The 26,624-nt window shown below is 42.5% G+C and overlaps 1 long non-coding RNA gene across 1 annotated transcript in view; it reads left to right on the forward strand.

Annotated features, from left to right (window-relative positions):
• Positions 1–15,884: 15,884 nt before the first annotated feature.
• LOC106147099 overlaps positions 15,885–26,624 on the forward strand; it is a 55,011-nt gene continuing 44,271 nt past the window's right edge. The window contains exons 1-2 of the long non-coding RNA XR_001231849.1: positions 15,885–16,198; positions 17,552–17,587. This is a non-coding gene — a long non-coding RNA (uncharacterized LOC106147099). The remainder of the gene's footprint in view (positions 16,199–17,551; positions 17,588–26,624) is intronic.

Below are 26,624 nucleotides of genomic sequence, written 5' to 3' on the forward strand. Positions count from 1 at the left end.
ATATAGATATAGGTATAGGTATAGGTATAGGTATAGATATAGATATGTGTATATATAATATATATATAACATTAGATAGATAGATAGATAGATAGATAGATAGGTAGATATGAATTTGCCAAGCTGTTTTTCTAAAGTGGAAGAATCATGTTACTGTTCCACCAGCAGGATGTGAGCACCTGTCTCTTCATGCCCTTACTAGCATTTGTTACAGTCTTTTTCATTTAAGTCATGCTAATATGTGTGTACTGTTGTCTCAAAATAGTTTAAACTCACATTTCTTGATAACTAATGATGTTGGGCATCTTTTCTTGTGTTTATTAGACCTTTATATATTCCCAAGAGACATAAAAACTCCTTTCTAAAGATTTCACCTTTATGTACAAAATTTTTTGTACATAAGTGATCATGGCAACTTTATTTATAACAATCCCAAACTAGTAATCCAAATATGATTAGCAAATGGATGGATACAGACATTGTGGTATCTCATACAATAGAATTTTGTTCAGCAATCAGAAAAAAGGAACTGATACACCCAAAGACTTGGATGACCCTCAGGAACATTATACTGAATGACACCCAGTTGTGAAGGAGGACAGACTTCATGCTTCTACCACTACAAAATTCTAGTATAGCAGGGTTATTCTAATATGGCTGAGAGACACTCTGGTTTCTCTTCAGATCGTATAAATCTTTTGCCTTTTACTAATATGGCTGAGATCAGAGGTAGCCTAGGGGAAGGTGTTCAGGCAGATACTGATGGGCAAGGGGACCAGGAACTTTTGCAGGGGATGGGAGTATTCCGAATCTTAATTGATTACCAGGTATATATTGCCTGTCCAAACTCATTAAACTGCACACTTAAAATGTGTGCATTGTTTGCTTATAAAAATGCCTCAATAGGGGCTGGGGATTTAGCTCAGTGGCACAGCACCTGCCTGGCAAGCACAAGGTCATGAGTTCGATTCCTGGTACCAGAAAAAAAAAAAAAAGCCTCAATAAATTTGATTTAAAAAGAAACAAATATTCAAGTGTTCCTTATTGCTTTTTATATTCATTTTATGTTTTTAATTCCTAGCACAGAACTTGGTATGTTACTTAGTACAAAAGATGATCAATATGTATGGTGAAAGTTTAATTTTTTAATGTATTACAGTAAAAGACACGTTAGCATTAATCTTCCTCAAAATATTTCCGTTCGCTTTGAACATACTTATCATGTCACTGTTTCCATTTTCTGAAGCAGTTTTAGAAGTCTTTTGTGAGTGTTCATGGAGTGTGATCAATAATACAGTGAATGCTGCTGCTGAGTGCCATCCAATGGAAAGACAGGCCTCTGAAAATATAACAATAAGGCCCTGTCCACTTTATCCATGGGACTCTGGCTCCATGCCACTTCTAGCTCTTCCCTAAAGTCAAAACGACCATGGAAGGTAAACATTTTGAATCAATTTGGGATGAGGCAGCCACAACAGCAGAACTAAAGACACAACAGAGAACTTCCAGAAAATGACAAGAATGATGGAGGTAAAAGCATTTGAAGTGAGGGGAAGTATTTTGAGAGGGATTAATGGCAACATGTGTTTTACTGTAATTTATCTTTAAAAATTAGTTATCCACTGTATTTTTTATCATACCATATAAATGCTGAAAGACTGAATGGACTGATGAATGCCTTTTGTACCTCAGAGGAATGCAACAAGGATCAAGTGAGATAAGGGGTGCGACTGCTCCACTCTATTATTTGAGGGTTTGATTTGGCACCAGTATGGTGTGTCACCAAGACTGTGCCCTCTATGAACCGCCACCTCCATCCCAGTTCCTAGCTTGGAACCAGGATGACAAACTTTCCATGCGCAGCTCCTGAGAGCACCTCAAGAGGCGATCAAAAGGAGCTTGACACTGCTGTACAGCTGAGTTGGCAGACGGTAGATAGCTCTAGCCTCAGTGTGCAGTAGCGCACCTCGGACCGTAGCTCTTCCTTTGTGCAACGTATTTCCCCAGCCCATAGAAGTGTTGCTAACTGACCGATGTAACCTAAGTGACCTTCATTTCAGAGCACATCTGTTTTCCTCGGATATACACTCTTGTCCCTGAAGGTCCTGACAAGTAAATGTCACAATTAGTGCCTAGGCAGGTGCAACATAGGGTGGCCGCCACTCAGAGACTTTCTTGGCCATTTACTTGATGACATGGAGCTGGAGCAGCCACTTTCCATGATTGTGATCCATTTTTCCACTCTGGCTGGAGCTCTAATGAAATTGACTGGAGCTCTGACAAACTCCCCTCCGTGTCATCACCCCATCACTTCACCCACATGCCTCTCCAGCCCTCGTTTTACCCTGGCCCTGCTAGCTCACGTGCAGGCTCCCTGGAGGCAAAGAGGCACCCTGCCTGAAGTCACTTTCTTGAATGAAGGGAATGAAGACCTTTCCCACTTTATTGATCTTTGCTTTCTTTTCTTTTAAATGTGCACATTCTTTTATCTTCACCAGAGTTAATGAGAAAGCCATATGCCCTCCCATCCTGCCACAGGTCATTGGCACTGTCTTTCACTGAAGGTCAATCTGGCAAAGTCATCTGCAGCAAAAAACTTCCAACTAGTCGGTGCTCGAAGGTGAGCAGGTGAACTTCTGGAGTGGAGAATGGGAAGAGGCTAATAAAAGGAGAGAACAGTGTGAAATCTAGGGTTAGGCTTCAAATCCTTCTACCAATTCCGAAGGAAAGATTCCTTTCATTCATTTATTTGATCTATAATCTGGCTAGACCTATGGTCTGCTGCAAAATTGCCAACTCTGGCCTCATCTGTGACTTAGGCCCAGGACTCTGGCCTATTAGGGTCTCCAAAGTCTCTCAACACCAGCTTTGGCTTATCCTGGAGAGCAATGCTTTGTGAGCATTCAAATCCACAAGAGTTGAAATGTGGTACTTTTGGGAGTGAGTCAAGAGACGGAATGGCCATTATCAACAATCTGCCCTCTGAAAAGTCTGGTCCATGTGAACAAACAACCTCACATGCTGTGAGTGGGGAAAGAAGGGTTGGAATGTTCGCTCATATTTTCCTAAAATATCCAGTGAACCATGAACCTAAACTCTACACCTGAGGCAAACTGGGAATTGCTATTTTAACAAAGCATAACTTGGAAAACAGTCTGCACATGTGCTGTATCTTGGGCCAGCCCCAAAGAGATTCCTGGCAGCTTGCTATGGGTGACTAATGTTCAAGTTAAAATCAGAAAGTGTTTACCAACCACAGCCTCGCTGAGGGTGGAGGGCAGACTTCTCACCTGCCCTCAGGGCTCACTCTAACACGCCGTGCCCTGTGGGATCCGAGGGATGTGCTCTTCCAAGCACACCGCACAGCTTCTAAGACGCTCATCAGTGTTACTGTCTGATCTACCCTTGCTCCGTTTAGTCCACTGGTCTAACTCTCGCATGGGAAGGCAAGAGAGGGATGTGCAGCATAAGACAGGAAATGCACCCGTGTGCTCACCGCGTCTTTGACGCTCCTCCCTCAGTACGGGCCTGTTGGGGAATACCGAGATGACTAACCCACAGCTGAATGAGGGCAGATATAAAAACAAATAATTAAAATAATGCAGGCAAGTGCTGAATAAGGTTTGTACTGAGTGCTATGAGAACACGAAGGAGATAATTAATGTCAATAGCGGTCAGGGACGGTTTTGTAGAGGGTGACCTCGGCATCATAGCTGAACAGGTAAGTTGGAATGCTCAGTATGAGAGGGGAGGGAAGGCCTTCTAGGCAAGGGGAACAGCAGGGGCAAACACACGAGGGTGCAAAAGTCCCCCAAAAGTGTGCTGTGTCGGGAGCACAGGTTAAGTGGGAGAAAGTGGGTAAATATGTGACTGACGTGCGGGCTGAGGTCAGATACGAAGGTGTGCAGTGTTACAATGGAGTCTGGACTCAATTCTCCAGCTGATTAGAGAAACAACTGAGGCTGTTCAGCAGGGCCGTGATTGACAAGACTTTAGAAAGACACTGTCAGGCAGCAAGCAAAGTGGAGAGTGAAGGTCAGACTGAGTAAGACAACAAAACCTGAAATACGTTAACGCGGTGACAATGAAGAAGGGAGTCAGATTCGAGGTCTTCAGACAATCAGCACTTGTGGCTAATTAGTTCTGTTGAATAAAGCAGGAAGAGAATGAGGGATGATTCTAAGATTTCCTACTTGGGCAACTAAGTCCCTGACAATGGTGATAACTGAACAGGGAAACTGAGCACAGGAGGCCTGCACATAGAAGCCTGGGAACTGGACCCAGTTCATCTAAAACATTTACAGTTCAAGCCGGCAAGGTGGCTCACCTGGAATCCTAGCACTCAGGAGGCTGAGGCAGAAAGATCACCACAAGTCTGAGGCCAGCCTGGGGTATATAGAGAGCTCCAGGCTAGCCTGAACTACGTAGGCAGGCCTTGCCTCAAAACATGAAATAAAATGTGTACACTACAGTAATAAGATATTGAAAAAACTAGGTAAAGATGGTCACTTTTATTAGACACAATTTTAAAATCAGCTACTACAAAAGTAACTCTTTTGTCATCGTGAGTACCATTAGGTTTGTGTTTTTTAAGTATGCAGGTGAATGCCAGGGTTGAAGCAAGGCCTTGTCCTGCTCTTTGCAGTTCTCCCAGGGAATGCTGGCAGCAGAGACAGAGGAGCAGCAAAGACCTTTGTCCCCGTACTGAACTGTTTCCATACTACTGAGCGCTGGTGCCAGCAGGGTAGAGGAGAGAGTCACAGCAATGAACATGCAGGCCCCAGGATGGTCACTGTGAGTGCCCAGGAGGGACTGAAGCGCCAGCGGGTGCGGTCATCCCAAGAGCAGATTTGGAGGGCAGAGGAAGGGACAAGATGGTACAGGAAGACTCTATCCAACCTAAAACCAGTGGCCAAAATCTCAGAGTTACTTGGTCTTTTCCTCTAACCTGAGTAGCTCCAGAAAGCAGTGACTCTCAGGTATAGGGCTAATTATACTCTACACAATCAGCCACCCTTGATGACCACATTCCCAGAGATGGATAACCTTGGCTGTGAGTGGAGAGAAGTCCCTGTCTGTCATCTATGAGGCTTCAGTCTGAGAATCTAAAATGTGAACGTCTAAATGCTATGAGGGGAGCACAAATGTTTCGAGCAAAAGATGCAGAGAGCAGGGACTAAGACAACCTGAAAAAAAGAGACATACCCAGGATAGTGGCAGGGACGGAACTTCCTGGAAGTGGTGAGAGGTGGTGGGTAATGAGTGGACAGGTTTTCTCCTGGCAGAGAGGGCAGAGAGGATATTCTGGAAGTGTATCACAGAGTCGCATGAGACGAAAAGCAGGAGCACAAAAGCATCGAGTGGATTTCCAATCATGAAAGAAGTTCCAGCCTGGTGGACAGGAGTGTTCTTCCTGGTGAGAGGTGAGGCTGGGAGGAGCACTGGCTGAGATTCCAGAGGGCTGTGCATAGCAAACAGAGTAGATGGGGTTTCTACGTAGCTAACAGAAAGCTAGCTTGGGGTTTTGAACATAGTTTTGACTTTTAAGAATGATCATTTTAGCAGTGTTGTCTGAGATAGAGGATAGATAGATAGATAGGTAGATAGATAGATAGATAGATAGATAGATAGATAGATAGATAGATAGATAGAAAGACAGACAGAAGAGAAAGGGTGAAAGAGAGAGAGAACAGGGAACCACTAAAAGATAAGGGAGGAACATTACTTTCATTAAGCCAAGTGCAGAAATAAGCCCATTTTTACATAACTTCATGTGAAAGGGCTTATTGTTTTCACTTTAAAGTTGTCTAAAGAGAATGTGAGAGAGTTTAAAAAGAATGCTCCTGTGGGTGACAAAACCAAGAAGCACACCCAGTCCTACTAGATTTCTAAGCCGATGTTTTCTTATACTGAACAAGAGAATGGTACTACAGAGCTAGGTAAAGGAGAATGCTTCTCAGCCCTGGCTGTACATTAAATCCAGATGAGCTTTCCAAAATCATACGACCCAGTCCATACTTCCGTGCAGTTAACTCAGGACATCCAGGAGCAGAACCCTGAACTACTACTTGTTCAAACCTCCCCAGGTGATTCTGGTGTACAGCCAAGTTTGAGAACACAGTTGGAAACACTGTTGCAAAGGAAGACCTGATAACAGTTGGCTAGCAAACAGGAAAACAGCAAGAGCAGAAGGAACAGTGGTGACTTCAAGACTTTTGACTTGGGTAAAATCAGAAAGGGATACTAGTGAAGAAATGAGAAATTTACATTTCTAGCCATTTACTTTACCATCACAATGTGGCATCCAGGTGGAAATGCCAGCAGATGTCTGGCAAAGTGAGCCAGAAGTTTCAGAGGAGTCAAGGACACATCAAGGTCAACATCTTAACCATGGGTTTTCTGAAGCCAGCTCATACCAGCTAAAGACAGCGAACTGTTACATTTTCTGAAGTTTCTCAAGCCAGTTGTTAACTCAGACACCGTTAAAAACTAAATCATATATATCACAATTAGCTAAGCTGTTTTTGAAATGTAATAAAATTCCCAAAATGCATCACTTCCTAGTTTACTACACTTTACTACTACTGTCTGTGTTCTGGAGTTATCTAGGTCAAGTTTACCTGTGTGGTGGGAAAGCCATATAATTGTGGCCACTGTGTATCCATTCCACTATCAGTCATGCTGATGGCTTGAAACTGGTCATGCTAAGGAGTATTTGCGTCACAAAAATTGGCACAAACTGCAAATTAGGGCATCTCTACCACCCCCACCCAAAGAGCCAGGTGTTAAACATTTACGGACACACTGTTGCCTGGAGCCATATTGTGGGTTATGCAGGGAAGGTGGTGTGTGTGCATGTGCTTGGATCAAGGTAAAACAAAAAGAATAAGGTAAAAATTAAAATTCCACAAAGCCAGGGGCAAAAACTGATGCTAGAAACAGTTTTTTTCCTAACTCAAATATTTCCCCAAACACAGTTTTTACACTGCTTAGGTCCTTTGAGATTGCTATTATTCCAAAGAAACTGGTTTTATTTAGCTCCATGAATAAAGCTCTTCTAGCCAGAGAAGACATAGCTTATAAGCACATATAGAAATACTCTGTTTATATAGCACTTTCCTTTTAAGGAGCTCACAGCAATCACATACATTCTCTTTATTCCTACAAACACCCTGGAAAGGTAGTGAGGTGGTACAGGAAATAGGAAAGAGTGAAAAGAAGTGCTAAATTAGAAATCATGGTATTACCTAGCCTCAGTGCTATGAACAATCTTTTTTCTCCTAGTAAAAGAAACCCTGATTTCAGGACTAAAAACTGTCTTGCTTAAGAAGGTTCTAGAATTGGACTCTTATCACTAGTCTTTCCCCTCAGACAAAGGAAAAACTGTCCATTGGCTCAGTTCTCTCCTCATTCTGCTCTTCTGGCCTAGAACCTAACTTGGGACGGGGCTGGATACTGCAGCCCAAGCCTTTGGAAATCCCAAACCTCAGGACCTTCCCACTAGGCAGGGGCAAGAAAAGAGATGGCCTGAGTGGGAGGAGCAGGCATCTGTGGGAGGGGTCACTTCCACAGTTTGTCTCTGATGACTGTTCCTGGGCCTCTCGCCAGTGACACCACTGTCCCCTCTGCACCTGCTGTGTATTCCACTGGGAATACAAGTGGCCCCTCATCTTTCCTCAGTTCTTCCCTTGGGAGGCTCTGGCTGCTTCCAAGTCGGTCCTTTGGAATACAGGGTTCTCATCAGGAGAACTTGATTCCTCCATCTGTCCAGCTTCTGTGCCTAGTGTCCCTCCCCACCTCCCTGGGGGTCATCTGTGCTGCAGAAGGAAAGAAGCAAGGTTGCTGATCATGGAAATCGAAGGGAAGAATTAACTATGTATAGTGCACACACAGGTGTGTCCTGTGTGTGCGTGTGTGTTCCAGAAATTAAACCAAGAGTGGCAAAGAGACAGAATCAAAGAAACAGAGGGAGAGAAGAAGGATGCAAGGAGTTACAAGGCTGTGGGAATTCCCAAACAAAGGCATTATTTTGTCCCGAGTTGTTTTGTTTCTAAGAATCTCATGGCTAGATTTTTCTTTTTTAATTGCTGACAGGGTAGATTTTTTTAAGTAAATCTTCCAGATGGAGAACCCTGGTATCCACACACGATACCTCCCCTTCCTGACACCCTCTGGGGACAACTCTGAGGGGATGTAGCCAAGAATACTGCTTTTGGGAGCATTTGTCTCTGGCCAAGCATCTCTGGATGTTCGGATTGTGGAGACCCAGCTCTCTAAAGGAGACTCCTGGGAATCCCAGCAAGGCTCCTCATCACCACAAAATGGCAGGAAGTGTCCTGTAGAGTTCACCTGGGCTGTTCTCACCCATTGGGGAAGTCCTCAGGAATTTCCACAGGGCCTCATACCCAGCTCAGGTGTCTTTGAAGCTGTCAGTGGTCCACACGCAAAACAATTACATGAAATCACCACTCCCTTGGGAGCAGAAGATAGGTTTCCCAATTCCATACTTCTGTGGAGCTCAGTTGCTCTTCTGTGAGATGTCAGAGTGCAAGTCACTGCAGTCATTCCCAGAGTCAGCTCTCCTCACTTACTAAATGCAAAGACTGACTTGGGCACTGAGCATTTAGTGACTATAAAAACAAAAGACAAAACTGCTGATAGAGCCCCAAGCTCGGGTGGGCTTGCCGGAGGAGGTCTCCAAGGTCCGTCCCACTGACTTTCTCTGAATGGTCCTAAAGCCACGAGGGCCACATCTCCTGAGCTAAGGAATTTAGCCCCTTCTCTGTAAAAGGGAATAGTTTGTTTTCTCCACATTTGTGTTCCAAAATAACTACTTTGCAGTTGCCATGTGGGTGTCTGAAATGCTAATTGAGCCCAACCACAGTCCCCTCTGTCCTCCACCACCCCTGCCTCAGGTAAGCAGTGCAACATCTGCCACAATCAAACACTCCACTGGGTGTCTGTCTGCTCTGGCCACCCGAGGCACTAAGTCAGCGAGGTGCAGCCCAGCTGTCCAGAAGCTTCTAGAAAGCACACAGCTCACCCACAGAAAGAACAAACAAACAGCTGAGCAAACTGATAAAATGGAGCTGTCAGACAGATAAAAGGAATGGGTAAATAAAAAGCTAAAGAGGTCATCGTGGGAAGGTGGAGAGAGCAGGGGTGTAGAGGAGTTAGCAACAGATCAGGGGATGAGACCAGGGCCGCCAGGAACTTTTGAGTAGTGGGGAACACAAATGACGAGACCCAGGAGCGGGAACAGAGTCTTGCCCCTCAGTGACAGCTCCCCACAGTCATGATTAGGCACCTCTGTAGAGTCTGCAAATTAAAACCACTCTGAAGACTTCAATACACAGACAGTCCCTCTCCCAACCCACTCTGCCCACTACAACATCTTACATAAGGAGCCTTCTATTGTGTTCTTATCGAAGGAAAGAAAGTGACTAAGGGTGAGTATGTGGCTAAATAAAATAAAAGTAGGAAGGGAGTCTCCGAGACTGCCCCCACCCCGAGTTCTCTTGGCTCGCTCCACAATTCCGTCAGTTCACAGGCTCTGACATAAAAGGCAGGAAGTTACACACGCCAAATACAGCTCCTTAGATGTCAGGAAATTAACCTGCAGAATCGGAGCCAAGAGCGATTAAAGGCACTGCAGTGTGAGTTTTTTTTAAAAAGCCACTATGGCGTTAGATCAAATGGTGTTTTCTGGACATCCCAGGCTTGGTAGTGCCAGACTGCACTCCCCAAAACCCTGGCCACAGGGCTGTGCGCCTGTGTGGTGTGTGGTTTTTCTTGCTGCAGGACCCAACCCTCACTTAGATCTGCAACTCTTGACTCTTCCTGCCATAGGAGTTTGCATGCCTGCCCTTGGCAGTTCTGGAGCAGCTGGGCTCCCTGGCTTCCTTATAAGGGAAGATCAGGGGGTCCAAGGAATGATCCGGGGGGAAAGGAAAGAAAGCCTTAAAAGGAGGGGGAGGTGAAGCAGCCTAGAGATCATGACCTCCCCAGCTAAGGAAGCAAACCACCTCATGGAGGGTGGAAAGGTCAGGCCAGAACAAACCACGGAGCTGTGAGAACCATTATTTATGTCCACAGCGACAATGCTCTCTCTCTGGGCCTCAGTTCCATTATCCTTACAATAAAAAGTCAGGCTCTGTGTTCTCTGTAGCATCTTCTAATTATGATGTCCCATCTTCTTCAACAGTGTTAAAATTTATGTCCAGATAAAAATTATGGGATTTTGCCTGACGCCATCTCAAAATATCTCCAGTGGTACACATCGATCCATTTTACAGAAGAGAAAACTGATGCAGCAGAAAGGGAAGAGGCGTGCCCAATGTCATGTGTGGTAAGTAGCAGAGCACCTAACAAACCTCATTTTAGTGATTCTTGGCCCAGTGCTCCAGGAGGACAATGGCAGAACAATTGTACTGTCCCTCGTATGCCTTAAAGTGCATTTGTAAGAATGGGCTCAAAGTGTTACATTTCCTGATTTTTTTTTTTAATTAAAAAGCAAATAAGAAACTCCATAGTGGTCCCACAGTAGTGTAGCCCTGCAGCTGAGCAGACAAAGGTGAAGCATCTTGCCTTAGCTGGAGAGGAGAACTGAGAGGATGTTACTCACTCGCTCCTCCCCCATGGTGCCTTTGGAACCTGCCCTGACTGTGTGGGGGCGGGGGGGATTCCTATGACTGAACCAGTGTCTCCTGGCCCAGAGCAAACTAGAGTTGTTCTCCAGCAGGACTGGTATTAGAACTACAAAGTAGAGTGAAAGTACCTGAGAGCCTAAGGCTAAACAACCACTGTGGGAGAAATGGTTCTCCTGAGAGTCAGAACCAATAGGCTGAGGGTCTGTGTGTATTTACACATAGGGAGAGGTTTGTCACAAGGAGCTGGCTCGTGCAATCATAGAGGCTGACAAATTCCAAGTAGTGCAGTTGGCAAACTGGAGACCCAGGAGAGTCAATGTCCCTGTTCAAAAGATGGTAGGTAAGAGGTCCTCTTACTCAGACAGGATCAGCCCTTCTACTCTATTCAAAGCTTCAACTCACCTAAAGGAAAGCTGTCTGCTTTACTTAATCTACTGATTCACATTTTAACCTTGTTCAAAAATGCCTGCACAGAAAAATCCAAAATAATATTTGATCATCCAGCTGGGCACCCACCTCATTGCTTAGTCAAGCTGACTCGAAATTAACCAACACAGACCCGTAGAAAAGGGCCAGATCAGCACAGTGGCAAAACAGAACCAGGAAAGATCAAGTGAGGAGGCACCAGAGTTGATGGCAAAGTCACCTTCTAGAGAGAAACAGGAACCATTCTCGGTGAGAAATGGAGCCTTTCCAGACTGCTGAGATTGCCCTGCATTCTTCCAGCCCCCTATCTATGATGAATCTCTGCGACTGACTTCCTCTTTCAGGTACCCAGAACAAGTCTGTCGTGGATCTCTTTGCATTTATGAGGTAGTACCATTCTTTAACTTTAGAGTAACTATTTATCAAATGATGGGCCATACTTGGTGTCAAGTACTGGCATGTCATGGACCACATACCCTTGGTTCTTGGATAATCTGCATTTCTACTGTTGACTACTTGCAAATAACCACATGCAATTGAAATAAAATATTTTCGCAAGGGTTTGAATAAGATATGTTGTTGTGTAGGGCTAAGGTACAAAGAAATGGTTATTTCAACTAGTGACTGATCGCATTGAGCTTCCCCACCTCCACATCAGTGTACAATCTTGCTATTCTCTTTTCACTGTTCTTTCAGAATTTTCTCAGGGAAATCAGATATTAAGAGGTTTTCCTAAACTTGCAAATGCAGTGGCCCAGGCTGATTTCCTTGCAAATGCCATAGATCTATCACTATACATTGTCTGTGACTATTAGGTCTGGAAGACAGGTCCCACGTCTTATGTAACTGTATATCCCTCGATCCTGGAACACAGTACCTGGTATGTTATAGGTGTACAATACACGTTTAAGTTAACTCTAAATATTTCTCACAAAAAGCATATTATTCCCAATTATTTTAATCAGTTTAAACTAAATGATGCCAAATAACATATGACCGGAACATCTCAGTATTCACCTCAACAAAGGTTCATTTCTTACTCCTGTCACATGTGTCTGATGGGTCAGCTACTGTCCTCCTCCATGTCTTCTTCAGTCTAAGACCCAATAATGGAGAGGAACTGCAGAACGTACAATGGATTGAAAGCATCTCTACAATAGTGGCACAATTCCTCATGCGCACTTTTGCCAGCCAAAGCAAATCTCATAGCCAAGTCTGACATCAATAGGGCAGAGACGTGTAGTCTTTCCACAGGAGTGAGGGGTGCCAAAAACCACATGGCCATGCCTGGCACCATGGGACCAGGAAGCATAATCTTCCTCCAGAAAGAGCAAAATTATGAGTGTTACAAATTGTTATACAAAGAAAGACATTTGCCTGATTGAGAATCTTGTTAATGACAGACTGGCTGTTTGGACAAAGTCTTTGGACTCCGGGTTTGAGGATTCCTTCCACTACACCACAGCTGTTCCCAGGTCTCACTTTGGCAGAGAAGCACCTGCCTGATCTACACTTTATGTCAGTCTCCACTGATAATCACATCAAGTTATCACACAAAAACATTTGGCCCTTGAATGTTTTATTCATAAAGATCATATGTCCAAAGGAATCCAAGCAAGCCAAGCCAGACAAAATTAACCAGCATGCCACAAAAAGTGGAGATAGAGCCAACACTGTGATTCTTAGTAAATGGAGTCATTTAAAATATTTTCTTAGTTTAAATGACTAGAGACAATAAGAAGTTAGTGGCACCTGAGAAAAACAACAAACTGTCCCCTCCAAGGATACAAAAAGAGAAACAATTGCTAATGATGTTTGCTGTCAGCAGGTCAATGTGGTGTGAGCAGAGTACCTGGCCACTGGACAATTGCATCTTGCAGTGACCTGGAATGAGGGGCCTAGGAGGAGCCTGGCACCAATAATTTAGAAAGGGCTTTAACAGTAGCGTGGTCAGCATTTCCAGAGTTAATTATTCCCATCTGCATAAGCACCGCCTAGTCCAAAATGGGCACCCAGATTGCCGATAGTTAATATCTGTTTGTCTCTCTCTGGCCAGTGAGTAGCTTTGCTCATGGAAAACACCTAACTCCATAAGACTCCTCAAGTGGAAAAAGCAAAGCAGAATTCACTGCTTTTTTAAAAAATCCTCTAGTTTCCTTTATGTTGCCTGGGTAACATATTGGGTCTTTGGGTGGTGTGGGGTACAAAAAGTTCAGTGCTGTCACAGTTGGCAACAGAGGCTTTATGAAACACCTGTTTCACATCTATGCCAATAACATTTCTAAAAGGATTGGGTTTGATTAAAATAGGCATGGTAAGTCAGGAATCCAACCTGTACAGAGTATATCAGGTTGCATAATGTGATGAAACACATACCTTCCCAGATGTTCTTCCAAGGGAACACATACAGTAAACATTGTCTTTCTGCCAGAATAAGGACTCCTTTCTGACCCCACCACTCTACACCCTTAGACCAAACACCCAACAGGCTGAGGCCAGCAGGCCAGTCACCAGTGCCATGCTGCCTTTGGAAGCCTTACACAACCTCATTTATGTCTTCCTTCAAGATGTGAAAGGTACAGAGGCAATGCCAGGTACTTTGAAGGACAAAAGGAGACTATGGGGCAATTTCCATGGCATCTTGTTACTCTGCACTGATAAGCAGTTGGCAGGCTTTCCTACAGGGCCTTCTCAAAACAGAGTCCAGAAGGCAGGCTCAGAATTGCAGCCTGGCTGCAGGCCACAGAGTGGCAGATGCATGTATTCATGGGCACGTCAAATTCATCACTTCAGCACCAGATTCATAGGCTCAACATCGATCTGTGAGATTGGACACTGGGTAATGCAAAAGGAAGTCTTTTGAAAGCATCCAGAGTTACTATAATTTCATCTGTGCAAGTCGTGCTAATAGCACCCAAACAAAAGAATAAATAAAAGAGTACCTTAACACTCAAGGAGAAAAAAGACCAGAAAAGGCTTTTCAGAGGTGTGGTCTCATAATCCCAGACTATTCAGTAGTTCACCCAGAGAAAATGGATTTGTAACTAAAGTCTTTTGTATTTGAGGCCAAAGCATCACTTGAAACCCATCCTATGCAAAATCATTGTCCCCTCTATGGAACACCACCACACTGGTGTCAATATAATACAAAGCTATGAATGAGACGTGGTTCCTAACCACCTAACCACCAAGTGAGATAAGGATGAAGTGTCGTAGGATGTCTGAAGAAAGAAATGAGTTTCCAGTACCGGTGAGACTAGGGGCAGCTTCACAGAAGAGAATCTGTAGATGTCTTACAAAGGAACAAGGACTCAAGCATGAGGGGTTGGGAAGAGAAAGAACTCATCAGATCCAGCTATCAGTGTAGTAAAGGTGTTAAGACCTTGTTCAGACCCCCTTTGCCAAATGGGGATCCCTGTTCCCAGCTGCTGGCGCTCTGGTGCTCGCAGCTCACAGCTGCTGAAAGTTTCTCTTAGTGGACCAGAGCACAGCCTGCCTCTGGGGATGGTGGATAGCCAGACACTGGCACAAAGGGCCAGCCCCTGCCTTAATATGGGGACCACCACGTGGTGCGGTGTGCTTATGAAGAGACCATCACACCCCTGCCATGAGTCGGGCAGAGACACTCTCTAAGAGAGACATCTTCTTCGCCGGGCCCCTCCCCTGTCCTATTCTGCATCCCTCTCTCCCTGGTGGACTTTTCTAGTGAACACTACTTTGGAAAATCACTTACACCTAAATTCCTTTCCTACATTTTGCTTCTATGACCCTCATATGAGACAGTGAGCCCCTGACTTTCCCTCGAGCGGCTGCACAGCTTGCACCAATAAGAAACTTTTGGAGGGGCCCTCCAGTCCTTCCGGAAGCCACCTGGCCTGTCTCCTCCCTTACTTTCGTCTGTGCCATCCAAACTGCCTCTCACATCCTGGGTCTTAGTTTTGTTCTACCCACTTCTGGAAATGCTCACTCTCCACTTACCCATTTCTTTCAAAAGCTAACTAAAGCTTTGCTTATTCTAAGGCTTCCCAGATTAAACTCTACCTATACTCCTTAGCTATGGATTTTCTAGCACTTAGAAATGTACCAAAACACACACCTATTTTTATTTTTCAGACAATTACATCAGAACTTAATCATCTGAATAGATGTTGTCACTTTCAAAATACTCATCTTGGCGAATTAATCACTTCCTCCAATACAGACACTGCCCATTATAATTTAGGGATTCCTCTTTTGGGTTTGCCTTCAGACTATGTATCATATACCATTCAGCATGGTAGCCTCCAGCAATTCTTTGCCTTTGAGGTTTTAGGAAATCAGAACCGTGACTGGCGATTGCAGGGTCAGTGAGATCATACAGGTATTTTGTAACTCCACAATTTACAACTCTAGAGCTATTCCTGGCTACATGAGATCCTTTCTCTCACAATGCTGCCCTAATCCAACCAATCCCAATGGTGGCAAACATTTGCCCCAGGAAAGTGGCTTTTCTTTCCCTTTTGAAGCACTTGGATCCATTCCTGATGAGTAAGGTAGGTACTGATTAATTCATTCAGAGAATATTTATTGAGCACTATATAAAGTGAGGCTGTAAAATCAAATTAAAGACAGAGCTTAGAGTTTATTGGGAGAAAAGTACAAGGAAATCAACACTGCAGAACAGTGCAGTGAATGCTCTAATAGAGATGCACACAGGGGTCCATCAGAGAAAGAGAAGTGAAGTTAAGCTGGAGGGGCAGGGAGACTCCTGGATACTAGGTTTGAAGGGTGAGTAGGAGTCTGCGAGAAAGAAGGAAGGCAGGGCAGTGAGCCAGAGGCCAAAGACATATGTGAAATTCTGACACAGCCAGACACGGCCACGACACTCCCTGTGAAGAGTGGGTTGGCAGACGAGAGAAGTCGTCAGGCTGCCAAGAGGTGTATCTGGAGAGCACTGTATCAGGACGTCGCTGAAGGAAGGGTCAGGCTGTAATAAAAGCCAACTAACAAAACCCAAGCAGATAGCGTAGTTAAAAACTAAAGAAGTAATCCCAGTATGTGTGCTCCTCATCTCTTCACATGAGCTGTCCTGATGAATCCTGGGGATGACAGCATGAGAGATAAGTTACTGCTTTCATTTTCAGGTGAGCAGACAGATGGGTGGTAACTTGCTCAGAATTATACAGCTAAAAATGAGAGTGCTAGGATTCAAACGTTTTACTCCAATGCCTAGAATGAGCCTCTAAAAAAATCTAGCAAGGGATAAGAACAGATACATTACTTTTTTTTCCCACCTGGTACTGGGAATTGAACCTAGGGCCTCTGCACTGAGCAACATTCCTGGAGCTTCCTTAAAAACTATTTTTAGTTTTGAGATAAGGTATTGCTAAGTTGCCCAGGCTGTGCTGCAACTTGCTATCCTCTTGCCTCGGCCTCTAGGATGCTGCAGATAGACAACTTAAAAAGGAAGTTTGAATTTTAAATAAATTTACAATGTTCAACCTAGGCATAAACCAAGGTATTAGACAGTAATATAATATTAAATCATTTTATACCCATTTAATAGAAAAACTATTTATTATCATATGCAGTGTCATCTACTTTGCATTACTCAGCTGGAATGAATACACTGATGATCATATTGCAAGTCTGCATACATCTTTTAGAAAACAATAAAATATATCAACAGTCATAAGCTGAGAGTGATGGCACGTGCCTTAAATCTCAGAGCTCTGGGAGGCTGAGGCAGGAGGATCGCAAATTTGAGCACAGCCTGGCAACTTAACAACTTAGTGAAACCCTATCTCAAATTTTTTTTAAAAATTGTTTTTTTAAGCACAGATGCTTGGTAACTCAGTAAAAAGGCCCTGAGTTCAATCCCTGATACCTAAAAAAAAAGTTATAAAAAAAGTTCATCCCCTTTTACCTACCTCTAGGGGATTTTACCTAAAAAAGCATTTTGTAAGAGGACAGTATTTATCAATGCAAAATTATCTTTAGTGGGGAAAAATTGAGAATTACTTTAACATGAAGTAGTTCAATCCCAAGTTGGGAAATGGTCAAACAGCAAATGAATGGGCTATTGTGCTGCCATTTAATGTGATCTTTATGTAAATTATGTAGCACTCTGAAAAATATTTAGAAGAAGTAAACTGTTACTTGAAGAGGTAGAATATAGTACACTGTTGACTGTCATGAGGAATATGGCCCAATATCCTTGCAAATAAGCGGAAACCACTGCAGCATACAATTTCCCCCTTATAATGCAGTAACTGAAAAATTGAAGTAATCCAAGACTCTAATGAATTTATGTATTTGGCATTTGCTTATAAAGCTATAAAAAATTCTACCAATAAAGTTAACCCTACGCTGCATTACATTATTAGTGCATTACATCATTAGTGTACTTACCTAAATCTGAAAAGAAATAATGTTTTGCTACTTCATGAGAATTCCATGCAAGCTCCATATGAAAAAAAATTTGTATTGAAATACAGGTCCCGGGAAGAGTGGACTGGGCTTGCTCACCAAAGGTATGATTCTTATTTCCTTGCACACTAGCTTTGGAATCTGGCCTTTTCAAATTAAAATCTCTACAAAAATGACAAAATAGTATGATCTTTGAAACCCAAGGCAAATAATTGAAATTGAGAATGTCAAATTAAGAATCTCAATAATGCACTACTATTCACAAGTATATATGTGTTCTGGTTACAACTATTCAAAAATGTAGATGTAGAGTCAAACCTGCCTGGAAATATGGAAAATGAAGACAACTGTATTTGGGTGAAAGAATTTTAAGTACTATTTTTCCTTTAAGACATTGGAAGGGTTATATTATTGTTTTATAACAAATAAAATTCACACAAATTGTTGGTCTGAATGTTGTCACATTTTTATAGGTCAGACTCCTTTAACCCATTGATATTTTATAGTTTTTACTATATTTTCAGAGTTTTGAGGCTGCAATAAATAAGTAGAACCTGGAGAATTAAGCCAAAACTGGCTATGCAATGAACCACATTGCACTTCCTGTGGCATTCCACCAGAGATGCCAACAAACCAGCAGTGTCTTTGTATTCACACAGTGCTGAAGACACACCAGCACTTTATCTCCCAAGTGGGGCTGATGTTCTTTCACTGGTAAAGAAACATGCCACAGTACCTGTGACTCTCCTAATCAATTCAAAAGGAACTATGAACTATATCCAGTGGCATGATACACGTGACAATGGGAGGGATGGGGGGAGAGCCAGAAGAATAGAAATAATTCACGCAAACCAGCCCTGCAAACCAGTTTTCTTTTACTCGATTTTACAATTCCTAGTGCTAACCTCCATGTGTCATTCTATCTGTCACCTACATTTGCACCAAAGATCTATCTGTCACCTACATTTGCACCAAAGATGAGGTGAGCAGACAAAGCAAATAGGAGAAGCCCAGCCTAAACATTAGTACGTGAAAAAGCCAAAGCCTGTGTATCTGATATTCCTCCAGCAGATGTGGTGTTACAGGAACACTTAACTGAGAAGGTGTATTACATTAGTCAGCTCAGACTGCTATAACAAAATACTACAGACTGGGTGGCTTAAATAACAGCAGTTTATTTTATCAGATTTCTGGAGACTAGAAGTCCAAGACTAAGTGCCAATATGGTCAGATTCTCTTCCTTGCTTGAAGACTGTTTGCACAAGGTGGAGAGAAAGAGGGAAACTTCTCTGCTTTATCTTCTTAAAAGGGCACTAATCTTAGTGGATCACAGTCCCACTCTTAGGGCCTCATTTAACCTTAATTACTTCCTTAGAAGAAATCCCATATTCCAAGACAGTCTACACTGGGAGTTACAGCTTCCACACATGACTCATAGGAAGGACACACATTTGATCTGTAATGTCTGTGTTTTCTGCTTTTGTAGGAAGGGTCACAGTTGTTTAAGTGCATGAGTTTTGCAGTTTGTAAAAGCTTGTCTTTTTTCACTTCATTTAAATAAAACTCACTAACAATTCAGAAAAAGGAATTCTGCTATTAAAAAAATAAAATAACCTAAAAGAAACATCAGTAACAAAGACTAACAGGGTGGAGAACATTGATGGAACATAGATGGAAACTGTGAATTTTCAATGAAACTCAATTTTCTCTTTTTACTAATGAAACTTCATAACATCTTAATACTCTGGATTTAATGTAGTTTTATTATCAAGTATATAAGTTCAACAGAGAAATAGAGAGGAGTCTAAGGATAAGAATAGAAGATAAAAGAACATTTAAACTTTGTGGAGTATTCCCACCTCGTTCCTTACCACAGTGCAGAGTTGAGGAATGGTAGAGAGGAAGAATTACAGCAACTACAATCACACCTTAAAAAGCTCTCCTTGTACAATCAGTACACTTGAGACATCAGCAGAAAAACTCAACTAATAAAATACTGAACATTCTCCACTGGCCAGATGCACTGAACCTTCATCCTACGAGATCTTGAGATCTGCCATTTACAGATGAAGAAAAAGAAATGCAAGCAAATTAGGCAGCCTAAGAAAAAGAGTACAATGAACATCGTGGTTGATTCTCAGATGTGCCCACACATCATGCTAATGTAAAGCAACCAGGCTGTTGCCTCCCTACAAAAACTATCTCCACAAAACATCTGACTCATATTAGCACAGACACTTGGGAAATTCATTATCTCATGCAACACAAAGTCCAGAGGTTGGGCTAGCTGTGGAGCGGTTGGGGTGGACAGCTCAGCGATATCATTGAAAACCTTTGCCCTTTCTCCCTTGCCCCTCTACTATCCTTGGTGGTACCCTTGTTGAGAGGATGCATCACATCACTGCTGGAGGGAAAAGATAGTTCTCTGGCCGAGATGCTCTTTCAGGAGAAGCACATTTTTCCCAGAAGCCTTCAGGAGAAATGTCTCCCAGGAACTTGCCAAATGAGGTTTGGGTGAAATCTCAGCTCTGCCACCAGTTATTTGTGTGATCATGGGCAAATTATTGCTCTGCTTTAAGCTTGTTAGCTCATCTGAAAGTTGGGGAAAATAATAGCACTTGCCACAAAAGGTTGTTATCTTACCACTAGCTGTTTCTACTCAGTGACTCTTCGTTCTCAGAGAAAGGAACCCACATGACTTTTGGTACTTAAATTCTCCATCAGAATCCTTATAATTTCTAAATAGAAAGATTTTTATTTTTTCCTGATATATCAAACCTGTGTATTTTCTTCTGATGCTAAGTTTATCTGTCTCAAGAGAAGATGCCTCTATGTCAAAGACAAGTGTCTCAGTTACTTTCTCATTGCTGGGACAATACCCACAAGTTAAAGGATAACAGGTTTATTTTGGTTCAGTTTGTAGATGTTTCAGTCCATTGTCGACTGGCTCCAAGGCAGGCTGGCATGGCAGAGGAGAAGCAATCCATGGCATAGCACTTAGGAAGCAGCAGGGCCTTCCTTCTTCTTTTCCTTTTTATTCCATATAAGCCTATCAGTTGGTGATACCTACCCCCAGCATGAGCCTTCCCTCTTCAGTAAATCCATCATTCACACCCAGAACTGTGCTAAATCAACCAGTGGACTAATCCAGTATCACACACATTATCCAGTCATTCCCAAAAGCCCCACCTATGAGTGCATGAGGCTTTGAGGGGTCACCTATATATAAGCCATAACGGCAACGTAGTTAACACAGCCCTGATGTTACTAAAAGAACTTTTTCTAGCCTTCTGTGAGGTTTGTCCACTTTCTCATGTTTCTAACAGGACCAGTAACCCAAATGTAGATGCAGACATTAAAAACCAAAACACTACAACCATGTTTCAGGGAAGTCATTCAGATGCTGTGAAACTTTTGTGTTTATTTTTTCCTCATTATAGACATGAAAACACAAAACGTAAACATTCTAGTAAAATCCTAAAAACATATATATAGTTTATAATGGACTTATAAGGATACACACCAAGTTCAAGAATTTAGAAAAGTTTTGTGTAAGAGGCCAGATAATAAAAATGCTAGACTTCAGGACCATTTGATCTTTTTCCCATTTACGAAACTCTACTAGCACGAACGCAGTCACAGACATTCAGTGAACAAGTAGATGTAGATGTGCTCCGATAAAACTCTGATAATGGAAATAGACATCAGCTTGACCCAAGGGCCAATATGTCAACTCCTGCTTTACTGTGTGAAGATAAAATGGGCACAAATCTCCTGTCAACTCTGATTTTTCCCATCTATTTGTGTTTGCAAGTTTGTGCTTTGTTCATATCACCTTTCTTTCCATATCATTAGAATTAAGATATAGTCATTTTTTCAAACATTTAATTCATTCAATCAAACATGTAATTTTTGTGCCTATAGTTCCATCCTTACATAGCTCTCTCTCTACTTCATATGATCCTGTACTATATTTTTGTGATATAGGTGGAATTGATTAAGAAAATTAAAAATTGAGCAGTAGCAGGAATACAAATCAATTTTCAAAAACTTCTGATGAGCAATTGAAGCTGGTCTCTTTGAAATGTGAGCAAACTCTTCTTTGAATGACTTCTCTAAGGATCAGTGAAGGAGGAAAGGCAGAAAAGTCACAATATAACAGAAAACATGCTAGGATTGAGGTTGATTGTTGGTGCTGCCAATATTCAGCTATGTGACCTTTCCTTGAAAAAGTTATTTAATTTCCCTGAAAGTTGATTCTCCTTCTATAAAGTAAAAGATTTAGATTAAATACACTGGACTAGACAAGTCCCAAATCCACTCAAGCTTTGAATGTTTAAAATGTGTCAGCCAAGCTATACTGAAAGCCTTCTATCACATCAAAAACACAAGTTAACATAGAGTCCAGCCCCTCGTGGAGCTCAAACACACATCCTATGAAGGGCACTACTTTGGATTCCCTAATACCAAGACGTTTCATTCACCTTGGGGGCTACAAGGACCTTATGGAAAGATCCTTGGCTTAAAAGATTCTCATCTGGTGTGAGAATCAGACACGCAAGTGCTAACTATGATTCAAGGCAGAGTGAAATGAAGGATAAACAGATGCAATGGGCCTGTGGGGAGAGGTAGTGTCGAGTCTGGATTTTAATTCAGAAGGAGAAGTATTTGAATTGGGCCGTGAAATTTCCACAAACGTAGAAGGGTTCAGGTGATAGAAGTCTCTGCTATCAAAGGGTAGTTCGAGTGGAGAAAGATGGTAACTGTACCAGTCATGGTTCTCCAGAAAAACAACCAACAGAGGATGATAGATATACAAGATGATATAGAGATAGATGTAGATACAGGTGATAAAGACAGAGGTGATATGGATATGTAGTTATATATCTATAGACACATATATATGATTAATTACAGGAATTGTCTAACACAGTAATGGAGGCCAAGAAGTGCCACAATCTGCCACTGAAAGCTATAGAACCTGGAAATCCCAGTGGTGGAATTAGGTCAGAAGGTCTGTGAAGGGGGCGGCAGTGGGGAAGCGGGGAAGGTGTAGGCCCCTGTCTGAGTCTGAAGGATGGATATCTTCTCAGCTAGACTGAAAGAGAAAAATGATCCTTCTCCCTTTGTGTTGTATCCAACACTTTCAACAAATTGGATGATGCCTATCCGACAGGAGGGAAAGATGTCTGCTTTCCTCTGTTCACGAATTCAAATGGTAATGTGCTGCAGAAGGGCCCTTGCAGGCACAACCGAACAAATTTACCCAGCTGTCTAGGGTCCCTCTGTGCAGTCCACTGGAGGCCTCACCCCAGAGCCGCAGCTCAGCCAGCCCACCTTGGAAGCAGATGTTTCAATGGGCTCTCCCTTTCTGCGTGCACCAATCGCCAATGATTAACAACAGTAATTAGCATGGCAAACATACAATAAAGAGGTTTCCTTTAAGATTTCTTCTAATTTTCAACATGGCATTTGGTTTACACCTTTCACTTGGTTATCCTTTATAATTATGAATCCTTAGTTTAAAATAAGGTCAGATTAAAAGGGAAGAATAGTGATATGGTAAGTGCAATGACTTAAAATAACCAATAAATCATACTGATAGTCAAAGTTCAAAAAATGTAGATACACTGGTCTACCAGTAAGCCCAGTATTGGCAATTTAGTTTCAGCAAAATTTCACCTAATATATAAAATGAATGTTGCCAACTAGAATGTTACTGATGTTGCTGGTTTTTTGTACTTAATTGGTAAATTTTCTAAGGTTTATGTAGTGAGCATAAGTACATGGAATGTATGGCTACTTTTCTACATGTACATTTTTATGTAATACTGTAAGAAAAATAATTTAAGTCCAGACTTTGGATCTGTAAGATTTTTTCTCAAGTATACTCATTACTTACATTGTCCAAACACTACATTAAGTGAACTTGAAGTTTAATTCTGTGTATCAGATGGAGATAATTGTTTGTTTTGCAGGGATATTAAGATCATAAAATGAGGTAACAGATGAAAGAAGTCTGGGAAACATACAGCGTTACATAAAATCAAGGAAGTGAGACAGGGTTTACTATAAAACATACATACAAGTTTAAAAAAACAAAACAAAAGACAAAACAGCTGCCCAGCAGCTACTTCCCCGCCTACCCACTCAGGGTTCTTGGCAGAACTGCATTACGGGTAAAAGAACAGTGACTCATGCCCCAGATGTGCTCCTCAGGGATTCCTATGCATGCAGCAGAATTCAACCTGCCTGATTGCACCCCTAGCTCTGTAAACACAGACTAAAGCTCACTCAGGGCTCCTCTCAGCTATTTGGAGCCAAACAGCCTGGAATAAATGCAGGCAACTCATGAAGCTGAAGTTTTCCAGAACTCTTTGCAAGCAGCTGCTGACAGAATACATCTTGAAACATAAGCTTTGAGAAAGGCAAGTGAGCAAGATTTTCTGTAACTTGTTCTTTAGCATCAAGGGACCCAAATGGTGTGTACATCATACCTAAATGGGGTATATCTGTATCATAAAACTCTGCAATCCAGCCTGGACTCAGGGATGGCGCTGCATGCGAGACCTGCAAAGATGACAGTAATGTGGTTTAGGATTTCTGTGTGAAGCTGCTTGCTAATACCTAAGCACTAGTATTCACTAACACAAAAATGGGACATCTCCACCAATTAAAATAAAATTTGGATATGCTCTGCATTGCCTAATTATTACATAAATGTAAATTTTGATTGCTAGCACTAGTTTTTTTTTCAAAGCGAGTCAATTCCCAGATGTCCATATGGGATGACTGGGTACTGAAGCTTTTTACTTTTTGTTGCATCATTTCAATGACAGTGACATTTTCCTACCTCATAAGAGCTCTGACAGCCTCCAGCAGTCTCCCTGAATTTCACAATCAGGTTGAATTTTGATCTTTCACTTGAAACAGATGCTTCTGAACTTCCTTTTTGAGGGGTTTTGCTCAAAGTTACTGAGCAAAATTAGCAATTATAATTACTATTTCCTTTTCTTCTCAAATGCATGAAAAATGGCTCTAGTTAACACTTAGTCTTCAGTCATGGCCTCAGTTCACCACAGGTGAGAGTTGAATCCGCTAGACAGGCATGATGGGTCAGGAGCAGCTTGGGCCCCCCTCACTCTGCCAGCAGGGAGCTAAATGATCCAGTTCACAACATCATCTTCCTGACTGTTTTCCTAGACCACTTCCAGCACCAGTTGTTGGAAATTGGTGGTGATTCTGGGTTCTCCAGAAGACACTGAGATGAAGTTTGACATGGAGAGTATTTATTAGAGATCAGCAGCTATGAAAGAAAAGAAAAGGAGGGGATTGGCCAGTGGAAGAATCCAAACCAATATACACACAGGGAAAGCTTGGTCAACCTCACAAGGTGCTCTGGAGAGTATGCGAGCTACCAACATTTTCCCATGTGTGGCTGAAATACCACCTCTGTCACTCACTAGATGTAGGCTGCCCTCAGATGAGGTAATTCTTGCATTTGAGACAAATCCAGAGGAGTCAACAGCTTGAATGTAGATGCTGACAACTGGGACAAGTTGTTTCTCAGTCTGTTTTGTACTGCTATGCTAGAATACTACAGAGGAGGTAACCTATAAGCAGTAGTTTACTTGGCTCACTGTTCTGGAGACTAGGAAGTCCACAGTGGAGAGGCTGCATCTAGGGAGGGTCTTCTTGCCTTGTTATAACAAGCAGAAGACATCACAGGGCAGGGAGGCAAATTCACTTTTATCAGGCTTCCACTCCTAAGATGACTAACTTACTTTCATGATAACAGCATTAATTCATTCAAGGAAACTGAGCTCTCATGACTCACTCGCCTCTTGAAACTCCCGCTTCTCAACACTGTTGGGCTGAGGATTAAGTTTCCCAAACTTGAACTTGTGGGACACGTTCAGACTACAGCAGGGGGTCTGGGCAGCACATCTTTGTGTCCACCACAGTGCACCCTTGCACTGGGAAGACTCTTTCCTCCCGGGCTCCTACTTTAAGTGTTTAAAATTGACCATTGTATCATCCTTTTCCTCAGTGAAATTCCAGTTCTAAAAATCCACTTCTTAAAAACTCAGCTCATAGAAGCAGCATCCTCCCCTAAGGAGGAGCCCTTTCTGCATGCTCTTCTAATAATTCACTCTCAGGGTCCCCCCAGCCTTCTTCCTCCAATTGTGGGTCACAGAGAGCACATGGAGATGAGTGGAATGAGAATTTCTATGTTTGTGCTGGAGGTCGAGGGGAACACAAAACAGAAACAAAAACACAGAGACTCATGGATGCCACATAGAAGAAGCTCCCTTATCATGAGGAATGTCTCATTCATTTTTTATTAAAGTGATATTGCATTAGGATGATGTATGTGAATAATTTTTGCTGCCTATTAAATACCTTTCAAATGCCTTTCTAGAGAATTATCTCACAGTCCTTATAATAGCTCTTTGTTATTGTTTGTTGTTATTTGCCTGCTATCTTTGTTGTTATTTTGCTTATTTTTCAGAAGAAGAAACTAAAAGTCAGAGTGGTTGGGTCAATTTTCCATAGGCGTCTGACAAGGAAGTCTCAAAATCCTCCGGTAGTCAGTGGTGCCCCAGAAAGAAATCTCTTTTTTTTTACCTCCACTAGCACCACCTCACCAAGTTAAGGTTACGTCAGTGACCTGCCACAGGGATGAGAGGGTTCAGTGCCCTTGCGGCCTTCATCAATGCCCTTGAAGAGCCTTTGATGAGTGCAAAATAATATACTTACGATGGAAACCCAGTTTCAACAGTATTTACCTTAACATCACTCCTTTACATTTTCAGAAATTCTTCTGGGGCCTCATAGACTTGATTCATGGTCAGGGCACGTGACCACCTGAAAGGGAGACTGCTTGCTGGACTAGAGGAGAGAATTCTGTCAAATCCCACTTTCTAGCACAGCTCCCTGACAGTCCCCCTGAGCTTTGCAGGAGACGAAGCTTTTTCACCCTGGCTTTCCTCTACCCCATCTTCTCTGTCTGGACCTAATTCTAGCTGAGATTTCCCACAGTTCTGCGGGAGGAACAGAGGGGCTGCCTGGTCATTTCCCCAGTGTCCTGGAGAGTAACCTCCTTCCAAAGGAGACCCCTCCTAAGTCTCCCAGAGCCTC

Source organism: Chinchilla lanigera, unplaced genomic scaffold (genome assembly GCF_000276665.1).
Source record: "Chinchilla lanigera isolate Chin_1 unplaced genomic scaffold, ChiLan1.0 scaffold00117, whole genome shotgun sequence".
Lineage (NCBI taxonomy): Eukaryota > Metazoa > Chordata > Mammalia > Rodentia > Chinchillidae > Chinchilla > Chinchilla lanigera.